This window comes from Pseudochaenichthys georgianus, chromosome 9 (genome assembly GCF_902827115.2).
Source record: "Pseudochaenichthys georgianus chromosome 9, fPseGeo1.2, whole genome shotgun sequence".
NCBI classification, from domain to species: Eukaryota; Metazoa; Chordata; class Actinopteri; order Perciformes; family Channichthyidae; genus Pseudochaenichthys; species Pseudochaenichthys georgianus.
The window spans coordinates 29,394,609-29,415,770 of record NC_047511.1 but is presented as its reverse complement, the minus strand read 5'-3'; the positions used below and the strand labels follow the sequence as shown (position 1 = coordinate 29,415,770).

Here is a 21,162-nt window from a genome sequence, read left to right as displayed (position 1 = left end):
ACATGATTGCAGCGTCCAGGCAGCTCCGGTTCGAGCATATGCCTTGAGTTGCACATAGCTCCAACGTGTGCGCGCACGCACACACACACACACACACACACACACACACACACACACACACACACACACACACACACACACACACACACACTTTGTATTGTATTATTATCTTCGTACGCTTTTAACACACCATCGTAGCGATGGCGATGTTTCAGGTGACTGATCAGGTTCGAAGTATTAGGGAGCGCTGGATTTGTGAAGAACTCCCCTCTTCCGAAACCACTAATACCACAGTACTGGAAAAACGGGAGGAGCCGAGTGAAAAACAAGCGCCCCTCATCCACACCCACACCGCAGTATTTTTTCTTTTTTTTTACCCAAAAAATATATTGTATATTATCGGGGCTATTAATACTGGTATCGGGTTTATCGGGATGACGTCATAATTCCTAATATCGGACCGATAATTATCGGCCCCGATAATTATCGTGCATCCCTACTCCTTATACCTTGTATGTGTGTGAGTGATTGTGTGTGAGAAGGAGACAGGAGTAAGTGTGCTCTCATGAAGTTTTGTTTTTCATTTGTGCTGTTTCATGTGTCTTTGAGGTAAACAGATGTATGATCTTGACCCAGCTTGACCTCGATGTTTTGAATTGTTTGAACTTCAAAGTCCTTTGATAATGTCAAACAGACATACACAGCGATACACATACTCTCCTTGAAGTAAATAAACATCTGACTGCAAAGCCAAAGCTTCAAATATGTGTAGTTGGATGTGGCTGGTTGGTCATTTCATTCCTGTGATACGCAACAACCAGTAAGATGAAGAGGAGCTTCTCTGTGGGACAAGAGGTATCTGCTCATGCAGCCCCTAACTTCAGCTGCAGGACTCATCCTCTGAAACAGAAACACCCTGAGAAGGAGAATCTGGTGTGGATCTGAACTGTGCTTGAAAGGAGTCAGCACAAAGATAAAACACTTTTTTGCCAAACATTAGAATGAGAATCTGATGTGGAGTTTGTAGTGGAGTCTGATCCTTCTTCGTCCGACCCTTCCCCTGAAAGTGGAGAGGACACAGAGGATCCCATCCCGTAGCTGTGCTACATTCCTCTGCACTATCCTATCCGGAGGATCGTGTCCATCGTGGCAGTGGGTGGACATCAAAACATTTTCAAATCTGGTTTCCCTCTCACGAGGAAACGCTGCGCTACATTCCTGCTGCCAGAGGTTTGGTTTCAGGGCCCACGCGTTATCCCATTACGAGTGGCATAAATAAGAATTCATGACGTGGAATCCTTCTTTGATTTAGTCTTTACCCCTGAGATCATCAGCAGTATTTTCGACATGACACACCTGCATGGGGGACGTTCGGTGGCAAACTGGAGGGATGTTGATGCCACAGATGTTTGAGCAAACATTGGATAGGATAGTGCAGAGGAATTTAGCGCAGCTACGGGATGGGATCCTCTGTGTCCTCTCCACTTTCAGTGGAAGGGTCAGACGAAGAACGATCAGACTCCACCGCAAACATCTGATTATTTCTCTAAGCATGGCTTCAGGTGGCGGTGCAACGAATATTCTTGTTACTCCTGTGGCAATCTCTGGTGCTATCATCCCCTTTGTGGTGTGATTGAGGAGGACATCACAAAGCACTTTAGTGAACATCAGGCTTTTTCCATCTAAATGGTTTTGTAGTCAATCATACATCTCAACCTCATCACCATCTTGTTGTTCCTCAGCAGTTCCTCAGCAGTTCCTCAGCAGCTCCTCAGCAGCTCCTCTGCAGCTCCTCAACCTCCTCAGCAAAGGACATAATCGATTCCTCTGTATCAACGTGGGATTCGGAGCAGAATTGTTCCTTCTTCTCTGCCCCCATCTGATAAATGAACTGTTTGGCAAACTGTTTGGCAAAAAAGTGTTTTATCTTTGTGCTGACTCATTTCAAGCACAGTTCAGGCAGATCCACACCAGATTCTCCTTCTCAGGGTGTTTCTGTTTCAGAGGATGAGTCCTGCAGCTGAAGTTATGGGCTGCATGAGACCTCTTGTCCCACAGAGAAGCTCCTCTTCATCTTACTGGTTGGTGCGTATCACAGGAATGAAATGACCATCCAGCCAAACTACACATATTTGAAGCTTTGGCTTTGCAGCCAGGTGTTTTTATTTACTTCAAGGCTGTGTATGTCTGTTTGCTAAGGAGACATTATCAAAGGACTTTGAAGTTCCAAACAACTCAAAACATCGAGGTCAAGCAGGGTCAAGATCATACATCTCTTTACCTCAAAGACACATGAAACAGCACAAATGAAAAACAAAACGCCATGAGAGCACACTTACTCCTGTCTCCTTCTCACACACAATCACTCACACACATACAAGGTATAAGGAGGCTTAATATGTAAGAGTGTGTATGAGTTTGGGAATGAGGGAGTGAGAGAAAAAGAGAGAGAGAAAGAAAGATATGAGGTGAAAACTTCGACTTGCTGTAAACTAGGGATGGGAACGATTAATCGAATATTCGAATATTCGAAATTATTCATGTATTCGAATACGAGTTATGAATATTTTTATTAAAAAAAATATATATATAATTTTTTTTTTTTGGGAGTGATGCCTAAGTTGATTACATATTATCAAATTGAATAATTCAATGTATATATATACGACTGTGCCATAGCTAAATGTGTTAGGTGACGTCTTAAGGTGTGTTTTGCTCCGCTCACCGGTCCCTCACAGCGGGCAGAGCTGCAGGTGCTGATCTCTCTCTCTCGTGTCCGGTTATACTTCACTCGTGTTTATGTCCAAATCCATCAGATCTAGCTAGTTCTAGCCAATGACATGGCTGCTGCCCCTCCCTACACGCAGATCACGCAGACTCAAACCTCATCTTAGGCCCAAATGTGGCACAAATGAGCTCCGCAGCCATTGGAGGTTCCGGCGATAACAGTTCATGAGCGTGCTCCCCCGCCCCCTGTCAACACTCGCGACACATGACTGAGTGGCCAGCCTAAACAACAATAAGCGCTGCTTGGAAACCGTGTGTGGCGGCAAAGTACATAGACATTTTGACTGGAGAGATTTAGTTTTGCCGGTATGCAACATATTTTACCAGTCATAGTAAAAAATTATTGAAAAAAATTGGGCAAAAAAAAACGTGTTGAAAAAAAAATGTTTGCCCATTTTTTTTTTATAGGATATGTACATTTCGGTTAACCGGTTAACCGTTTTTTGGGAGGTCGAATGTTCGAATATACATTTGCTTTCAAATTCCCATCCCTACTGTAAACCAAATCTACTGTATATTGTTGTCTCTGTACACACACACACACACACACACACACACACACACACACACACACACACACACACACACACACACACACACACACACACACACACACACACACACACACACACACACACACACACACACACACACACACACACACACCACACACACACCAGCTGATACCACTCTTCCATATCCATCCCAACACACCTACATCATATTAGTTGCATACATGTATTCCAATGGCTGTCAGGGCCCCATTATACAACAGGCAAAGAAACCAAGAAATTACAAGCATGTAATTCAATGGTAAAATGTCACATCTGGTGATATACAGTAAAGGACACATTGAACTATTTTCCTCCAATATAAAACCCTGACATTACAAAATGCATGATTTTATACCGGTATGGCGGAGAGATCAAAATATGTGGTTATAATGGGAGTGGATGGGACATTTTTGTCCGCGAGTGGCTAATTTGTAACTTTTTTGTTCAATCTGATTTTGTGCAAAAACTAATAATCAACCAAAATCAATGTTGTTGCTAATCTTTGACATATCCAAGACTGTGTAAAAAAAAAAAAAGCCGACCCCCCCCCAACATTTATTATATGGAAAATAACTGCCTTTTTGTGCATGTTTTTCATAGAAAATGCAAATTCATGTTTTCAAACTGGCAGTTCAAGGGTTAAAATCCTGAACATAATTTAACATTTTGTATTTTTGATCAGGACTGAAGTTGATTGAAAGATTTAATCCCAAAAAGTTTTAAAAAATATTAATCTGTTGTCATTTTAGAGCAGTTTTTGGAAGTGGACATTTTTGTACCGAATGACTAATTTGTAACTTTTTTGTTCAATCTGATTTTGTGCAAAAACTAATATGTTAAATAACTAATTTTCTCTGTTTTTATCATGACAAAAACAGCGGTTTCATGTATTCAAAATGGCATTTAAAGGGTTAAAATCCTGAAAATGATTTTCTATTAGGGCAGAAGTTGCTTTAAAGATTGAACCCAAAAAAGTTGTGAAAAAAACCTTTTAATATAATGTTTTTATCAAAGTCTTTTGCAGTGGACATTTTTGTCTCGAATGACTAATTTGCGTAGTCCAATCGAATGATACCGGAAGAAGCCACTAAATCTTTTATCCCAAGACTCAATTACTTTCTGCTACAGACAAGGAAAACTATTTACTGTACTGTCAAACACCTTTCTCATTAGAAACTGGCAGAGCGGGTCTTTCCTCCACATGTTTCGTACTAGGCACATAATTGTGGCGTGAGTTTATGCAATTACATTGCTGTTTGAGAAACCTCTGGACCTTTGTTGTTATACATGTGTACCAAACTGTGACACTAAACTGATTGGATCAACACGTAAGGTTATTAAGTGATGTATCCATCTAAGTAACTGCTGTGTTTTGCTGTTAATGCGAACTGCATTCTCTCTTCATCTTAAATGATTCCCACCCGCATTTAGAAGTTATGTAAAAAATTGCAGGTACAAGGCACTATTTTCACACTCTTTTTGACAGACATAAAACATGATCAGAATAAACCCAAGCTTTTACTGTCCTGTCCCGTTTTATGTTAGAATCCTGTATTGAATGGAAGCTATAAATGCACTTCCAAAGTTGTGGCAGTCTGAGCATCTGTGACTCTAAGCCTTTTCTGATCCAACTTTTACTACTCAGAATAAATGAAATATTCTTAAAACTCTTACAAGGGGCTTTGCTAGTATGTGTTGCCCAGCAACATTAGCAATGGGAGCTGTTGGACTATTTGACATTTGAATGCCAGATAAATATATAGGTTACTTACGTAACCCCAGTCCTCAGAGTAATATGAAGTGAGATGTCTCACTATGGGATGCGCCTCATCGCGGAGCAAACAGAAGCATCAATCTCATTACGCCAATCCTGATTGGCTGGTGATCTTGACGTCAGCGTCAGGGGAAATGACCCCCTATAAGTAGCTTGCGCCACAACGCATGCGTCATTCAAAATAAGCACCTCTTCTCTCTTCACCATAGCAAGGAGAGCCGTCTGGTGAGACATCTCACTTCATGTTACTCTGAGGACTGGGGTTACGTAAGTAACCTATAGTTCTCATTCATAACACTCCGTTCGATGTCTCACTATGGGATATTGTAGCTCCCGTATTGCCAGACGAGCTTATCTTGAAAATCGCCAACCGATCAGAATTTTAACAGGTAGGACTCCGACTCAACCATGTGCCCAGCACTGCTTGAGTCAACCTGGGAGTAGAATGCCCAGACTGTTAAAAGGCGGACACAAGTGCGCAGCGAGTAACAGCTCGCCGCTTGCACCAATGTCTTGAAAGGGAGACATCCTGAACAGAGCCCAGGATGCCGCCAGACCCTGAGTCAAGAGAAAACTCGCGAACCCGAGGTTGCCTGCAAGCTCTGACTTGTACGGGCCCCACAGTAATTGCCTCCACACAACAGTGGGAGAGCCGTTGCTTAGTAATAGGCTTTCCCTTGTAAGGGATAGCCCAGGACACAGGGGGCTTGGTCATTATGACAGAGCACCCCCGATCATGGTACCGCTCACGGGCCAGGCCCATAGAGCCAAGCGCTCTGGGTGTGGGTGAAAGATCGCCCCCCTCGCTTGGGACAGTATGTCCCTGCGTAGTGGGAGCTGCCAACACTGCCCGCACAGCAGCTGATATATCTCCGCTAGCCAGTACATAGCTGGCCAGTGTGGAGCTATCAGAATAAGTGTGTGGCGTTGCTCTCTCACTCTTGCCAGAGTTGGAGGTATCAGAGCCAGGGGTGGAAACGCGTACAGAAGGCCCGGGGGCCAATCGTGCGCGAGTGCATCCACGCCTAACGGTGCATTTAGATCACGCATCGAAAAGAACAGCCGACACTGAGCGTTATCTTTTGATGCGAACAGATCCACCGCGGCTCTGCCGTAACGCACCCACAGCTGACTCACAGTCCTTGGATGTAGAGTCCAGTCTGCATAAAGTGGTGCACCTCTGGACATCAGATCTGCCCCGAGGTTCATCACTCCCGGTACGTGCGTCGCTTTCAGAGAGAGGAGACGTCTACTGCTCCATAGGATAAGTTTGCGCGCCAGTGTGTGTAACTGAAGAGAACGCAAACCCCCTTGGCGGTTAATATACGATATTGTGGTCGTATTATCTGTCCTCACGAGGACGTGATGTCCCCTGAGGTAAGGCAGAAAGCATCTTAGGGTGAAAAACACCGCTAAAAGCTCCAGGTAATTTATGTGCGCCCGCTGGAGGTCTCTGCTCCAGAGACCCCTTACCGGGCGACCTTCATAAATACCTCCCCAACCTGTCAGACATGCGTCCGTGGTGACCACTTTCCGTGAAAGGACAGCACCCATGGGCACACCTCGTACTAGAAAAGTCGGGTGCAGCCAGTGGCGCAGTCCCCTTATGCAACTCACAGTAACCATCACTCTCCGCGCGCCTTTAGTTTCAGGGCGGCCACCCAGCGCTGAAACTCCCTCATGTGTAAGCGTCCCAGTCCTACAACCAGGATGGCTGACGCCATGAGCCCCAGCAATCGCAAGCATGATCTGAGAAGAACATGTTTGCGCAGCTGGAAAAGAGCAAGACAAGCTCTGAAAGCTTTCACTCTTTCTGCTGACAAGCGAGCTGAAAAGGGCACCGAGTTCAGGCGTGAACCCAGGAAGAGTATAGTCTGCGCGGGGCACAACATGCTCTTCTCTGTATTTATTACAAAACCCAGGTTGAGCAGGTGCTTAACGAGGACATTTGTCTGCGTAACAGCCTCGTGCTCCGACTGTGCGAGAAGCAGCCAGTCATCCAGGTAGGTCGCCAGGCAAATGCCCTGTTGTCTCAACGGGGCTATCGCGGCTTCCGTACACCGTACAAACACCCTTGGACTGAGAGACAGACCAAAGGGGAGTACTCTGTATTCATAACAGATCCCCTGAAATGCGAACCTCAGATATTTCCTGTGTGGATAATATACTGGGATGTGAAAATACGCATCTTTCAGGTCGACTGATGTAAACCAGTCATCTTTTCGCACGAGCCGCAGCAGAGATGTGTGAGTGAGCATTCTGAACTTATATTTTGTAAGATATTTTTTCAGAGCCCTTAAATCAAGTATTGGCCGAATTCCGTTCCCTCCCGGTTTGGGAACGAGGAAGTACTTGGAATAAAAGCCGCCCTGACTCTGCTCTGCGGGTACAATAGATATAGCCCTCTAGCCCGAGAAGCGAGGGGGGGTGACAGCAAACTGGAGTCTGTAGCCCCGTGTTACTATCTTGAAAACCCAAGCGGATGATGTGAGCATCTCCCACTGCATGCTCATTAGAGCCAGTGAGGATGTCACATCTCCTCCTCTCTGAGTCTCTATTTGTTGTGTTATGGGGCCCTCTAGTGTCTGAACACCGTGGTGCCCCTTATCAACAATACCCACCGACACTGCGCATGCGCGTGGCGGTGGTGCCTTCACAGCCCCAGCCGGCACTGCTCGTGCCGGTGGTGCCCTTAAAGCTGGCACTGCGCATGCGCTTGGTGGTGGTGCCTTCACAGACCTGTCAACAATCCGCCTTTTGAGAGATGCCGTAGCTGCTCTCAGAAGGGGAACAATTGGCGGGCTGTTTATTGGCTCTATAGAGAGGCGAAGTCACGCCCATCTACTTCCGGCCCATGGGACCCCGGAAGCGAAAAATTAACATTGAATTCAATGGAGAGAGAACACGTATCTTTTGATCCCGTTTGAATTGTGCCACGAACTACACATATGATGTTTGTCAATCTTAAACAATAAGTTCCATGTCAAAAAAGTCACATTTTGTCGTAAAACTGTTGAAATATAAGACTATGAAAAATACGCGACTACAAAGACTACAAATCCCAAATCCCATTCTGGCTCGCGTAAGTGATGTCACAGGCGATAATTCTCCAAGTGGTTGCGACTCGTAATTAAAGCGAAGAAGAAGAAGAAGATCTCATAACCGATTTATTCCCTCCAATAAATAAGAGATTTCTAAAAATAAATGCACTTTTACAAGATGCATGTGTGCTTTGTACCAGGTTGTAATCACATAAGTGATCATACCACTTGCTCGTTCTATCGCTTCCCGTCTGATGAAAGGACCAGGAGTCGCTGGATCAGACATATCAGGTAATACACATGTTGTGCATGGAACATATAGTCAAGTTAGCTACCTAGCTAGTAGCGACGAGTAGCGAGCACGTTAGTTAGCATTACATTACTTAGCATTGTCATTTTTAGTAGCCTTACCATGAAGTTATTATTTTATTACATGAAGTAAGAGTAAGAGTAGATGGTAAGCATTTCGTGAAACATTTGAAGAGTAGCCTATACTGCGCCATCCACCGGGTGCTAAGGAAGCAGTCAGGGAGAGTCGAAGGCAGGCAGGGAGCTTTGCATGACAGATTCTTCTGGACGTGTTTCATTGTGATGACAGTAAGGGTGAGTCAATCTGTTTGTTGGAAAGACAGTAGTTGAGTGATTACTGAGAGAACATTATTAAAAGAGATAATTCTTTAAAGTGTTGTTACTGAGCTTTTTCTCTTTTATTTCCTTTCCCTCACCTGTAGCTGCTGAGACCCTGAGGAACATGCACACTGACCTGCTCTGGCAACCTGATTTCCACTGTACGTAATAGTATTTGGTTATGGTATATTATTTATATACATCAAAGGCACAATGCACCCCCCAGAGACACACATGTATTGAGTGTGATATTGTGCATAGGTCAAGTGAAATCATCTTTACACACTAGAAAACTGTAGGAGTGGCAACTTGTTTTGAAATTGAATTTTTAATATCCGAAAATGAAGTTGATCTGTTTTCTTTATTCTTTCTCTTCCCAGCTCCATCCATCACCGTGCTCTGTTCCTGCAGGTCCTGCTTGCTAATCATTATGCTCATATGTTTTTACACAATTACAAATAAAGTCAATGTATTGTATGACATGAAGTTGTGCTGTCAGTCAATAATAAATTCATTCTGCCTTCAACTGCACAATGACTGTGGACTGCACCGACATCCATGCAGCTGCCCCCCAGTAAGATGAACCAAGCAAAGAGGGTCACCATCATGCCCAAGGACATCCAGCTGGCGCGCCGCATCCGGAGAGAGGGCTTAGACTGGCCTGAGACCAGCACACCCAAACACAACGGCTCTTTTAAGAGCCACCTACAGTTTCAAAGAGTTGCAATCCTACGTTATTATAATGATTAAACTGGTTCATGTATCACTTAGTTTACTGAACCGTGATGAATGAAAGAAATGAGTGAGGTAGTGGTTTACTGAAGTTACAAAGACATTAATATATGAGTGACAGGTCAGTGTAAACACAAGCTTCTGTCAATTATGGATCACTCAAACTATATACAAATAATACGTAATAAAGTTCTAAAATAAGTATTCGGTATATTCCTTGATAGCTTTTGGAGAAGGTTGTTTTTAAGTTTACTAAAAATCTATCGTTTCAACTGTTTCACTTTATAAAAAAGGAACAGGTGAGTAGAGCATTATTGAGTTTCTTATTCTGTCAGTAAATTATCCAAATGAAATGTTTATCATTATTTTAGTCAACCCTAAACAAATTGATTGTACCTTTTTAATAATGACCTTACATGGTCGGCAAAGCTAAATTAACTTCAATCAAATCTGTTCTGAGAAAAAACTAATAAATGTTTAAAGATAGGAACTTGCCATCCCACTGAAAAACAGTCCGTAGAGATTTAAAGGCGTAGTTGTAATTCAGTCCAACGTTTCATTTGGATTCATTTCGCCAACAGTCAACTATTTTCATAAAGAATATATATATTTTTCAAAGTCAAATTTATTGTCAATCTTACTCATTTTGTGTTTATAGACAGAGATCAAAAATACGTTTCCAACAATCCCAAATACGAAAAATTAAATTAGACAATTTACAGATATGTAATGTATACAAATATATATATCCTATATACACCATCATGTATAATGATGGTGTATGATGTAGAAGGAAGTGTGGTAGATAACAAGTAAATATAGAGTTACATACAGATCCATGTTACAGCAAAAGATGGAATAACTAAAAAGCACGCAGTATAATAATAATTACATGCAACAATGAAATAACTGCTCAGCGTCTCCACCACAATCCCAATCTGCTGTGTCCTGTTTTCCTCCCCTCTGCATAACACCCCATCACACATACGGAACACAACGCAGAGTCCCAGGGTGTTAAGAGTATGTTTATTTAAATGTCCTCCTCTCTACTGGCCAACACAGGGAGCATATGCTGGGTGTAGAAGTTCTCCAGGAGGAGGAGATTTCCATGCCATGCAGGGTCTTTGGGGATGGGGATGATGATCGCCTCCTTCTGGTCCACACAACAAAGTAGCAGAGACTCCGGTCTGTGATGTGCAGCTGCCCTTGGACTGGTGCCAGTATGGGTGATATATGACCCACCCTCCTCACGGAGACAGAAGGATGGTAACTGGACTGCCTCCGCGATGGTCATGTTCATGTCACCAAAATCCTTGAATCTACACACAGCACATAAACTCAAATGACACAACGAGATGTAAAAGGAGATCACACATACAGTATAGACTATACTGTATAGTCGATATAAAACTGGCCGCTTCAATCTGAAGAGCAACTAAAACAAAACACGGGAGTGTACCTTGTTCTTGTGAACACTAATGTTATCCACAGCACACACAGAGACCACGAAGTTCTAAAGGAGAACACTAGTTACTGAAACAAAACACGTTAGTGTACCTTGTTAGCTAATGTTAGCAACGTTACACATTGCACTCATATTACTCACCAACATCTTGTAAAGCCGGTCCCGCTGCTCTTACAGAACCGACTAACTCCCCTTTCGTGTATGTACAGCTCTCAACGTGTCCAGACTTGTAGTCACCTCGTTTTATACTTTTATTCTCATTTTGAAAGAAACAGGTGAAATGTGCTAACGTGACGGCCGTCTTTGTGATGGTGACGCGTATTGTGCGAGACCAGAGACCTGTAGTTCACTGAGCGGTTTCACACAAAAAAATGTGTAACTTCACAGTTTTACGACACATTTAAATTTTTTTGACTTGCAAAATATTCTTTTAAATTGACAAACATCATATGTGTCATTCGTGGCACAATTCAAACGGGATCAAAAGATAACCTTTCTCTCTCCATTGACTTCAATGTATAATTTTACGCTTCCGGGGTCCCATGGAGGCTCCCGGAAGGGGAGGGACTTCGCCTCTCTATTGATTTTCTATTCATCATTTTTTTGAGCTGCGCCCTCAGCCTGAAGCCTGGATGCGTCAGCGGCAAATGTTTTATGACAGAAAGATCAACCAATGTGTGACATGTGTTTGTGCATACTTGAGGATGGTGTTTAGGCATCTCTCGAGGCGGCGGGAACTGTAGTGGACATTTTTATTATATCCTTATATGCTTAAACCAAATGCTTCTCATTTCCTGAGATGTACTGTTTTCTTCCATCTACTCTACTTGGGGTTTATTCCCAGGCGCTTCAAGGCCACAGAGCTGCTTTGGCTACTGGGAGACTCACACACAGTCACACAAGAACTTTCCTACTCTGAGAACCGTTATGCTATCTACAACTCAAGGACAGAAGATGTCTAATAACAATGTGACCGTGTGAAGACAGATTTATAACTTTCCCACTCCTTTCCTATATAAGCTTTGCTAACACATTGTATGGCGCACACTCACGCAGACTATTCTATGCTCTGTGAGACCTGTGTCTATTTATATTGTATCTTATGTATTTGAAGCTTCAAATAAATAACTAGAAAGACAGCTCTGACTGATTCACCATTTATTTGTTTTGATCACTTTGACTTGTGCTCTCCACAGTGTTGGGTCCTAGATTTCCATAACAAGTGGCGTTGTCGTCAGGATCTCTGCAAGTTCGATTGGGGACACCTCCGGACGCTGGTGGGTGCGTGCTCCAGGATCCTCGGATCCTCCTCTACCTCGACAGAAACCGTACGGGACGAGAGGACCAGCGCCGGGGGTGGAACCGATTGACTTCACGAGATCCAAGAAACTCAAAAGGCTTTCAATACTGGGTGAGATGTATAGTTATAGTGTCTAAATTGTTTAAAGTTAAACGTAATTAAACTCCATGACATTTATGAGAGGGACTGCTCGAAAGTAGGATATTTGGGATATCTGTATCATCGACGGATGAAAAAATAGTGTTTTGGTAACACGGGGTGTTTTGGTAACACTTAAAGACTTTGTTATGGGAGCAAAGCAGGGTAGGGGGTTTGTACACCCTCCTGAGGGTCCAATTGTGGATGTCATGCGAGCAAAATATGGTGAGGACAGTCTGTCTAAATTAAATATATGGACGGAAATGTTCGGATTTCCTAAGGGAGGTTTTTTGAGTAAATTAAAAATCAAGAACCTAAAGAATAAATTACAAGAACATGAAGATGGAATGAAGGGTAAACATAAAGTTAAAGTAAAAGACTTATAGAAAACTGGACACTCACAGAAAGTGTTTATAATACTGGGGAGTAAAAAAAAGGCAGTTGGCCTTGGGCATTAAATACAATATTAAGGTTGAAGATGAATGTGAAGAAAAGAAAGAAAATACATTATTTCCAAAACCATGTAAACCCCAGACTTCTCTGTGTCCTTCCATTGCAGGCCTGAATGACCTCTCCTCGACTGGGTATCCTTTCCCTCCTCCGGCGTACAACCCTGGCAATCTGGTTGGAACACCTCAACCACCTCCACCGCCACTACAAGTCCCAGCCATGCAGTCAGCGTCAACTCCAAGCTCGTCCACCCCCATCAGGCCCAAGTAGATGGGGACAACAGCGGGATAAACAAACCCGATGCCCTAGGGTTTAAATGTAGAAGACATGTCTGTGGTTAAAGAGGGTACATATTTGAAATATGACAGTGAATGTTTGCATTAAGAAATGTCCCACACTGACTTTGGCAGTCATGGGTGTTGATGTTACATTTTTGGTTGATTCTGGGGCTACACATTCTGTGGTAAAAAAGGGCAGATTTGCCTGAATGCAAATTTAGTGGTAGATGTATTCACTCAATAGGAGCTGCTGGGTAACTGTAAAGGAGAAGTTTCTGTACCACTTCAGAGTAAAGATAACGGTGATGACAGTCATCCATTTCCCACATCAGTAAAAAACAGTTATTTTATCATCTGTCTGCCCAATACATTTACTGGGCAGAGATCTGATTCTCCGGTTCGGCTTGGACCTCATTTTTCCACAAATGAGGGTCTTAAAGTCCGACAGCCATCTCCTACGATGGTTAAAAAAACTGTCATTTGATGATAAAGAACTGGTGAATGTGTATCAATGGGCTGCTGACATATCCTGATTCTCAGGCGTTGTTGCGTTTGACTGATCAACGTGTTTTTCCACCTGCTGTGTGGAGGCTCCTCATTTGCATTGTACTGCTAACGTGGTTGAAGGATCCGTGTAAATGCTATGATGAGAGTTTTTCTGTTAGAATGTGTGAATGATGAGCTCATGTTTAAAACTATGTATTGGAGTTTGCTGGTTCTGTTACACTCACACCCACACAACACAAACCGTTTCAAATCCCAGGGGCGGTCCACACATTTCACTAGCCAGGGGCCCCACTGATAGATGGAGGGATTTGGGTCCAATCGTTAAAGATTGGGAGTCAGTCACTGATTGGGCACCTACACACACAGAATATGTCATGTACTCTATGTCACGTGACGTGTATCAAATGAAAATGTGCACGAACGTAGCCGTTCTGCGCACATTGCTGTTGGTTGAGGATGATGAGGTAATTCTCATATCTCGGAGCTTCCTGCCGCGCTTTCAGATGTGCCATAGTCACTCTGGGCAGCTCACAGATATGACGTAGGTTTAATGTCCACGTTCCGTCCCGTACCCATTTAAACGTGAAGCTGTTGATGGCATTCGGCCAGTGTTTACCTCTCCGCTTAAACAAGGGGTCATTATTCCGTGTAACGATTCCAGTGTTTCCTGTCAAAAAGATAGAGACAAAACCTCCTGACGAGTGGAGATTTGTCCAGGATTTACGATGTAAATGCAGCTGTGCATGCACGCTCGTCTGGAATCCTTATCTGATTATTTCCCAAGTTCCAGCCTCTGCAACATATTTACTGCCATAGATGTCTCAAATGCATTTGTCAGTGTTCCGGTACACAAAGACAGTCAATTTTTGTTCACATTTTAATATAATGGTAAACCTTACACATTCACACGTTTGTGTTAAGGCTAAATGGTAAATGGTAAATGGTAAAAAAAACTCCAATATGTAGAAAGAACAGTTACATTTTTGGGTCATGTAATTTCAGGAGAGGGGAAAACGCTTTCAGATAAGCGTATTGCATCATTGGCTGCTCTGCCAAAACCTGTCACTAAGCGACAGATGATGTCATTCTTGCGTATGTGTTCATAACACACAGCTGTTGTTATGCTTGCTGTGATGTTACATTAGTCCGTTCTCTGCTTGTAATTATGCCGTTACAAGCTTCAAAGTTGTATTTATCATCTGAATTTGCCGAAACAAGTTTAATATTCTGAAAGCCAATACTTTGAAGATGTATAAGTCAGGTGTCTTGAGTAGTCAAAATTACCTACAAATCATTGTACACATTAGTACATATTATTTTCCACTTGTTACCATTATGACTCTATTTTTATGCAGCTCTGTGTGATTTTGTAGCTACAATTCAGACTAATACACTACCAGAAGTGGAATAAGTACTCAGATATTGTACTTGAGTAAAGGAATAAGTACCAGAGTGTTACAGTAACAGTCCTGCATTCAAAAGGTTCCTCAAGTAAAAGTAGAAAAAGTATTATCAGAATATAGTGAAAGTAAAGACAGTAAAAGTAGTCGTTGTGCAGATTGGTCCATTTCAGAATAATATATATGATATATTTTATAATGATTGATCATGAAAGTGTTCTCAAAGCTGGTGAAGGTGCAGCTAGTTTGAAGTACGTTGTATACTGCAGGGTAGCTTGTGGATTTACTCCTCTGGAACTAAAGTCTGATTTAACACTTGATTATATTTCACATCATTCATCCACATCTGTGAAGTAACTAAAGGTATTAAATGCATGTGGTGGAGTAAAAGTATACCATTTACCTCTGACTTATGTTCACTTCCAACCTAAAAGTACCTCAAAAATAGTAATCAATAATGTATTGAAAAGTTATTTGCTGATTGGTTTTTATATCGGCTCAGCCAGGTTATATGGGAGGCCCAGTCTACGTACACTCTAAAAACAAATGCCTTGGCTTAACAAAGAAAATCAAGGCAATAGGTTGCATCGATGGTTATTGAGTTAAGACAACTTCTATTGAAATGTTGTTAAAGCAACAAAGTTATTTGAGAAAGGGGAGAAGGCTTTTCCTCTACAATCAGAGGTGTTTTTAATTACCACTTACTTAATAATTGGTAGCATAAACACAAGTTTTTAAGTTGATTACTCCAAAAGTTCCAACTTGTTTTACCGTATGATTTACATGTAATCTTAAGTTGTATGTACTTAATTACCACATGTTGAACATGAACACATGTTTTTAAGTTGAAAACCATTTATAAATTAAGTTGCTCCAAATAATATTGTATTCAATAGGGTTTTTCCTCTTAGCTTTTTCATGTTTTTGCCTTTAAAGAAAGAAATTAATTGATTCCACAACAAATATATTAGGCAATTCACTTTTTATTTTTGAACTGCAGGTGTTTATTTCAACACATGATGTTTCAAAAGGAGAGACTTCATTTAGTTTGAACATTGTCTGAAGACGTTTGACGAACTTCTCATGGTGTGCACACCTAGACCGGACTTAAAAGACGTTCCTCTGACCAACGCTGACCTCATTTTGTATGTTGATGGTCTGCCTCTCGCGACCAAGGGGGCACTAATCGGGTGGGTTTTTCTGTTGTTTCAGATTCTGCTGTACTCCGTTCTGGACCGCTTCCATGTCACCTATCAGCACAAGCAGCAGAGCTCATCGCACTAACTGAAGCCTGCACGTTTGCAGAAGGCAAAACCGTGACTATTTGCACTGACTCACGCTATGCTTTCGGGGTAATACACGATTTTGGGGCTATTTGGAAGTGTAGACAATTTCTGAAATCTGATGGCAAACCAGTACTTAACCATGTACTGGTTGCAGGCTTACTAGACGCCATTCTGCTCCCATCTGAGGTTGCAGTCTGTAAATGTGCCGCACACGCAAGCAGTACAGACCCAGTTTCCCTAGGAAATGCGTCTGCTGACTCAGCCGCAAAGGCAGCTGCTCTGATTCCTCTCGCACCTCACGCACACTCATTTGTTAAAATCCCTGTCTCCTCCTTCACTGACAAAATGTCATCACTGATTTCCATGCAGCAGCTAGCTACGCCAGTTGACAAGGCTCAATGGAAGGCTGCTGGGACTGTTTTTGACCCAACCTCCAGCATCTGGGTTGGTCCAAATTCCAATCCATGTCTTCCAAGACATTTTCCCCTCATTTCGCTAAGTTGACACATGGGTTGGATCATGTGTCAAAAGGAGGGATGTTAGAGTCTATCAATCAGGAGTGGTTCACAAGGGGGTTCACAGTAACAGCTCAAAAGCACTTTGAAGCATGCCTAATTTGCATTATGCAAAATGCTGGTAGACCAGTAAAGGTTACAGGACCCGGAGCACATCCACCTCCCACCAGGCCATTTGAGCACCTAATGCTGGATTTCATTGAGCTTAGCCCATCCAAATTGGTTGAAGCTTTCCCAGTAAAAGCACAGACAGCAAATGCTGTGACAAAGGCACTACTGAGGGAAATAATTCCTAGATGGGGACTACCAGACAACATTTCTAGGGACAACGGTTCACATTTTGCTAATGAGGCCATTACGCAGATAGGAGAATACATGGGCGTGGACATCAGAAAGCATTGTGCTTATCATCCACAGAGTGGGGGTGGGGTGGAAAGAGAGAACGGCACAATAAAAAACAAACTAGCAAAATGCTGTGCAGACACAGGTCTGTCATGGACACAAGCTCTGCCCATTGTGCTGATGTACATGCGGATGCGGAAAAGAACAGGGAGTCAACTCAGCCCATTTGAAATCCTTTTTGGGGCTCCTCCACAGATTGGACTCAAGGCTCCAGGATGTCCCCTTCCCTCCACAACTTTGTGTGAGGATGCTATGTTGTCATATTGTGTTAACCTAGCAGCCTTGCCTACCCCTGCCACTGGTCCGCTTCACCGCCTTCAACACGGCGATTTCGTGCTGATCAAGGATTTCCGGAGAAAGATCTGGAAATCCAATCGTTGGCAAGGTCCCTACCAGGTGCTTCTCGTCACCCAGACAGCAGTCAAGGTCGCCGAGAGAGCTACGTGGGTCCACGCCAGCCACTGCAAGGTCATAGTCACAGGAAAGGAGAAACGGTAGAAGCAGACGACAACAAGTGATGTGTCCAAGTCACCAACAGATGACGACAACAAGTGACGTGTCCAAGTCACCAACGGAAGATGACAACAAGTGACGTGTCCTAGTCACCACCAGCACCACACTTGCACTACATACACCAAAACACACTACACACAAGGTGTCACGAGCGAGTGCCAGCTGAGCGGTTCCATATGCTCTCTGGTTCCTCGTTTGTATTATCGGTGTGTGGAGTCTGACTGTCCGTGTCACGAAATCCACCGAGAGAATACACTCACACACACCATGGAACATTTCCCCCTCGTGATGAGGGCTCGGCTGGAGAGACGACAACGCAACCGTGAGCAATGTGAATACTACTGGAGAGCCTGGACACTCATAGAATGGTTCCTCTGCATACTTGCCATGAGAGTTGTATTAGGACTAGTCCTATATTTTATGTATCCATGGTCAGCATACAGCATGTCAGCCAAAATCGAGGTATCTAAGAGGTACATGGGGAAAGCAGGGCGAACCATATGGGTCGAGGGGCTGGTCAAGACAGGGATTGGTAACATTACTCTAAGGGATGGGGAAGATAGCACAGTGCAGTTAGACCCGTGCGACTACATGCATTGCCCCGACCCTAAGAAACTGGGGGGGGCAGACGCCTACATTTGCTATGTCGAGAGTGACAGTCACACCGCCACTCACTGCTCGGGGGGCTGGGCTTTTGTTTTATGGACCACCGCGCACACCGATTGGGGTTATACCTTATGGGACGACAAAACAAACATCAAAGGGAGATTGTCTATCTCCAAGGTCAATTCATCGAGCCCCGTTATCCTGTTGCAACTACAGGCTGCCCAGATATCAGACAAGGGTTATTTTGTTGTCTGTATGTATGTATCCGGCGCCGACCCGTGTGGCACATTTTACATAGACATCGCGCCCAAAACTCGGACCCCCAAAAAGGGTAAGCAACCTTTGACGCAACTGTTGACATCAATAAGTACATCTACATTTAATCTATACATAGGTAGCGTAACCGAGTGGCGTTATGCTAGGCAGCTTCCCCCACCATGCAGTAATCGGTCTAACTCCCCTTTGCGTGCATCCACGTTTGATACCACATACGCAAAGTACCAACCCGTCAGCCATGTGCACCCTAGTCATTTGAGAGGGATGAAACACAGCCTCTGCATCCAGAGAGTGTACCACAAAACGTCTCTTACACCACCTTATTTTTTCCTAGGCACTACTACTGGTTGTACTCGTATCCTACGGAACACGTGCAGTTACGGTGCTTACAACATCTCGTATTGTCGCATATCCGGTGCCCCTGAAAGAATCCTTTCTAACGTAGCATTCCCTGATGTTAAACATATGTCCCTCCAACTGGCCTGGCCCAGTGATGCTGGGTTTAGCGTGCCACAAGATTACGTTTGGTTCTGCGGCGACAAGCTCTATCAAGTTCTGGCTCCCCTCTGGATAGGTACATGCACTCTAGTGGATTTGAATCCAGCAGTCACTGTCCTCACGTCCTTAATGTACACGACACATCATTAACCAGAGTTCCAACATCCCGACCACCACAAGGTAAAAAGAGATCTGACGTCCGCTGGAGCTAAATTCATGGGTGGCCTGTTCCCATGGTGGGGTACAGTAAACAATGCCCATAAAATAGATACCTTACACGTCCGGCTAGAGAACCTCACTTACGAGACGACGCAAGGCTTCCAGGCATTGCCCCCATTCATAATAGCCTCAAGGAACATGCTCATGCAGCACCAATTTGCTCTTGACCTTTTGTTCGCCTCAAAGGGTGGCCTGTGTCATGTGATCGGTGACTCCTGTTGCACTTACATTCCCGACGCCACCAAGAACATCACTGACACCGTGCTGCATCTCAACGACCTGTTAGCCGACATGAAAGCGGATGACATATCCAACGCATGTGGCTGGGACTTGTGGTCCTGGCTTACATCAGGCGGGTGGGAAGCATGGCTGGCTAGGATAGTTACACCCCTGGCGATCATTTTTGGCCTATTAATCAGTTGTACCTGTTTGATTATCCCAATACTGAAGAAATGCGTTTCCAGCATGGTATCCTCAGCTTTCGTTCAGTATACTGCTATTCCATTACACGACAATCCTTTGCGCCACAGTGAGATAGACCAGCTAGAATCAGAAGAGTCTGATTCCGACACTACAATATAATCATGTGTACCCTCCTCTCTTATGCTTACATTATATTGGAGTCTGTCCTCCACAAAAACAGCCAGTTTTCTATGATATATTTGTGATGTGTTTACTTAAACCAGTGATGGAGTGTATTCATTGATGTGTTATATCAGTCTATCCTGTCATTTGTTTTTTTTATTGATCAAGTATGATCAAAAGGGGAGAATGTAGTGGACATTTTTATTATATCCTTATATGCTTAAACCAAATGCTTCTCATTTACTGAGATGTACTGTTTTCTTCCATCTACTCTACTTGGGGTTTATTCCCAGGCGCTTCAAGGCCACAGAGCTGCTTTGGCTACTGGGAGACTCACACACAGTCACACAAGAACTTCCCTCCTCTGAGAACCGTTATGCTATCTACAACTCAAGGACAGAAGATGTCTAATAACAATGTGACCGTGTGAAGACAGATTTCTAACTTTCCCACTCCTTTCCTATATAAGCTTTGCTAACACATTGTATGGCGCACACTCACGCAGACTATTCTATGCTCTGTGAGACCTGTGTCTATTTATATTGTATCTTATGTATTTGAAGCTTCAAATAAATAACTAGAAAGACAGCTCTGACTGATTCACCATTTATTTGTTTTGATCACTTTGATTTGTGCTCTCCACAGTGTTGGGTCCTACATTTCCATAACAGAACACATTCACGGAGGGGAGAAGGAGGGGCTGTCACGCCGCTCGCCTCTTCTTCCTCGACTGCTGGCCGAAATTCTGGGTTGGCTGAGCCTGAGCTGCAGCCGGAACCAGAGAGTTTCTAGGCCAGCCTGCCCTTGTCTCCAGCCTGGGCTGGGGACTCGGGGTGAGCTGCGACCTCTGCGTCTTCAGTGTTCTAAACCGAGCAGAGTTCGAGGCAGCTTGGGCAGAGGACTGCTGCTGCGAGAGCAGCGGCTGGACCCTACGAGGGAGGCAGAGGTGGAGTGCCTCGTCCTCCCTCTTCTTCGTCTCACACCTCCTTTGCATGGAGGCGAGAGCAGAGCCGAAGATTCCCTCGGGAACGATGGGCATATCCAGCACATCCTCCTTTTCCCGGTCTGGGAGAGTGGTGAGGTTGAGCCATCTCGCTCTTTCCTGCACCACCATGATCCCAATTGCTTTGCCCGTGGCCTGGACGGCGCAGCGTTGGACACGGAGACAAATGTCCGTGACCGCTGCCATCTCGTCCAGAGTGGCTGCCC

At 43.8% G+C, this 21,162-nt stretch overlaps 2 long non-coding RNA genes across 2 annotated transcripts in view; both read left to right on the top strand.

Moving 5' to 3' along the window:
- The window catches only part of LOC139434490 (uncharacterized), a 55,724-nt gene extending 35,183 nt beyond the window's left edge, over positions 1-20,541 (top strand). The window contains exons 2-3 of the long non-coding RNA XR_011643841.1: positions 12,177-13,214; positions 16,266-20,541. This is a non-coding gene — a long non-coding RNA (uncharacterized lncRNA). The remainder of the gene's footprint in view (positions 1-12,176; positions 13,215-16,265) is intronic.
- On the top strand, positions 8,562-9,447 carry LOC139434491 (uncharacterized). Its single transcript, XR_011643842.1, has 4 exons — positions 8,562-8,759; positions 8,888-8,944; positions 9,164-9,194; positions 9,348-9,447. It is a non-coding gene; the product is annotated as an uncharacterized lncRNA (long non-coding RNA).
- Positions 20,542-21,162: the final 621 nt, after the last annotated feature.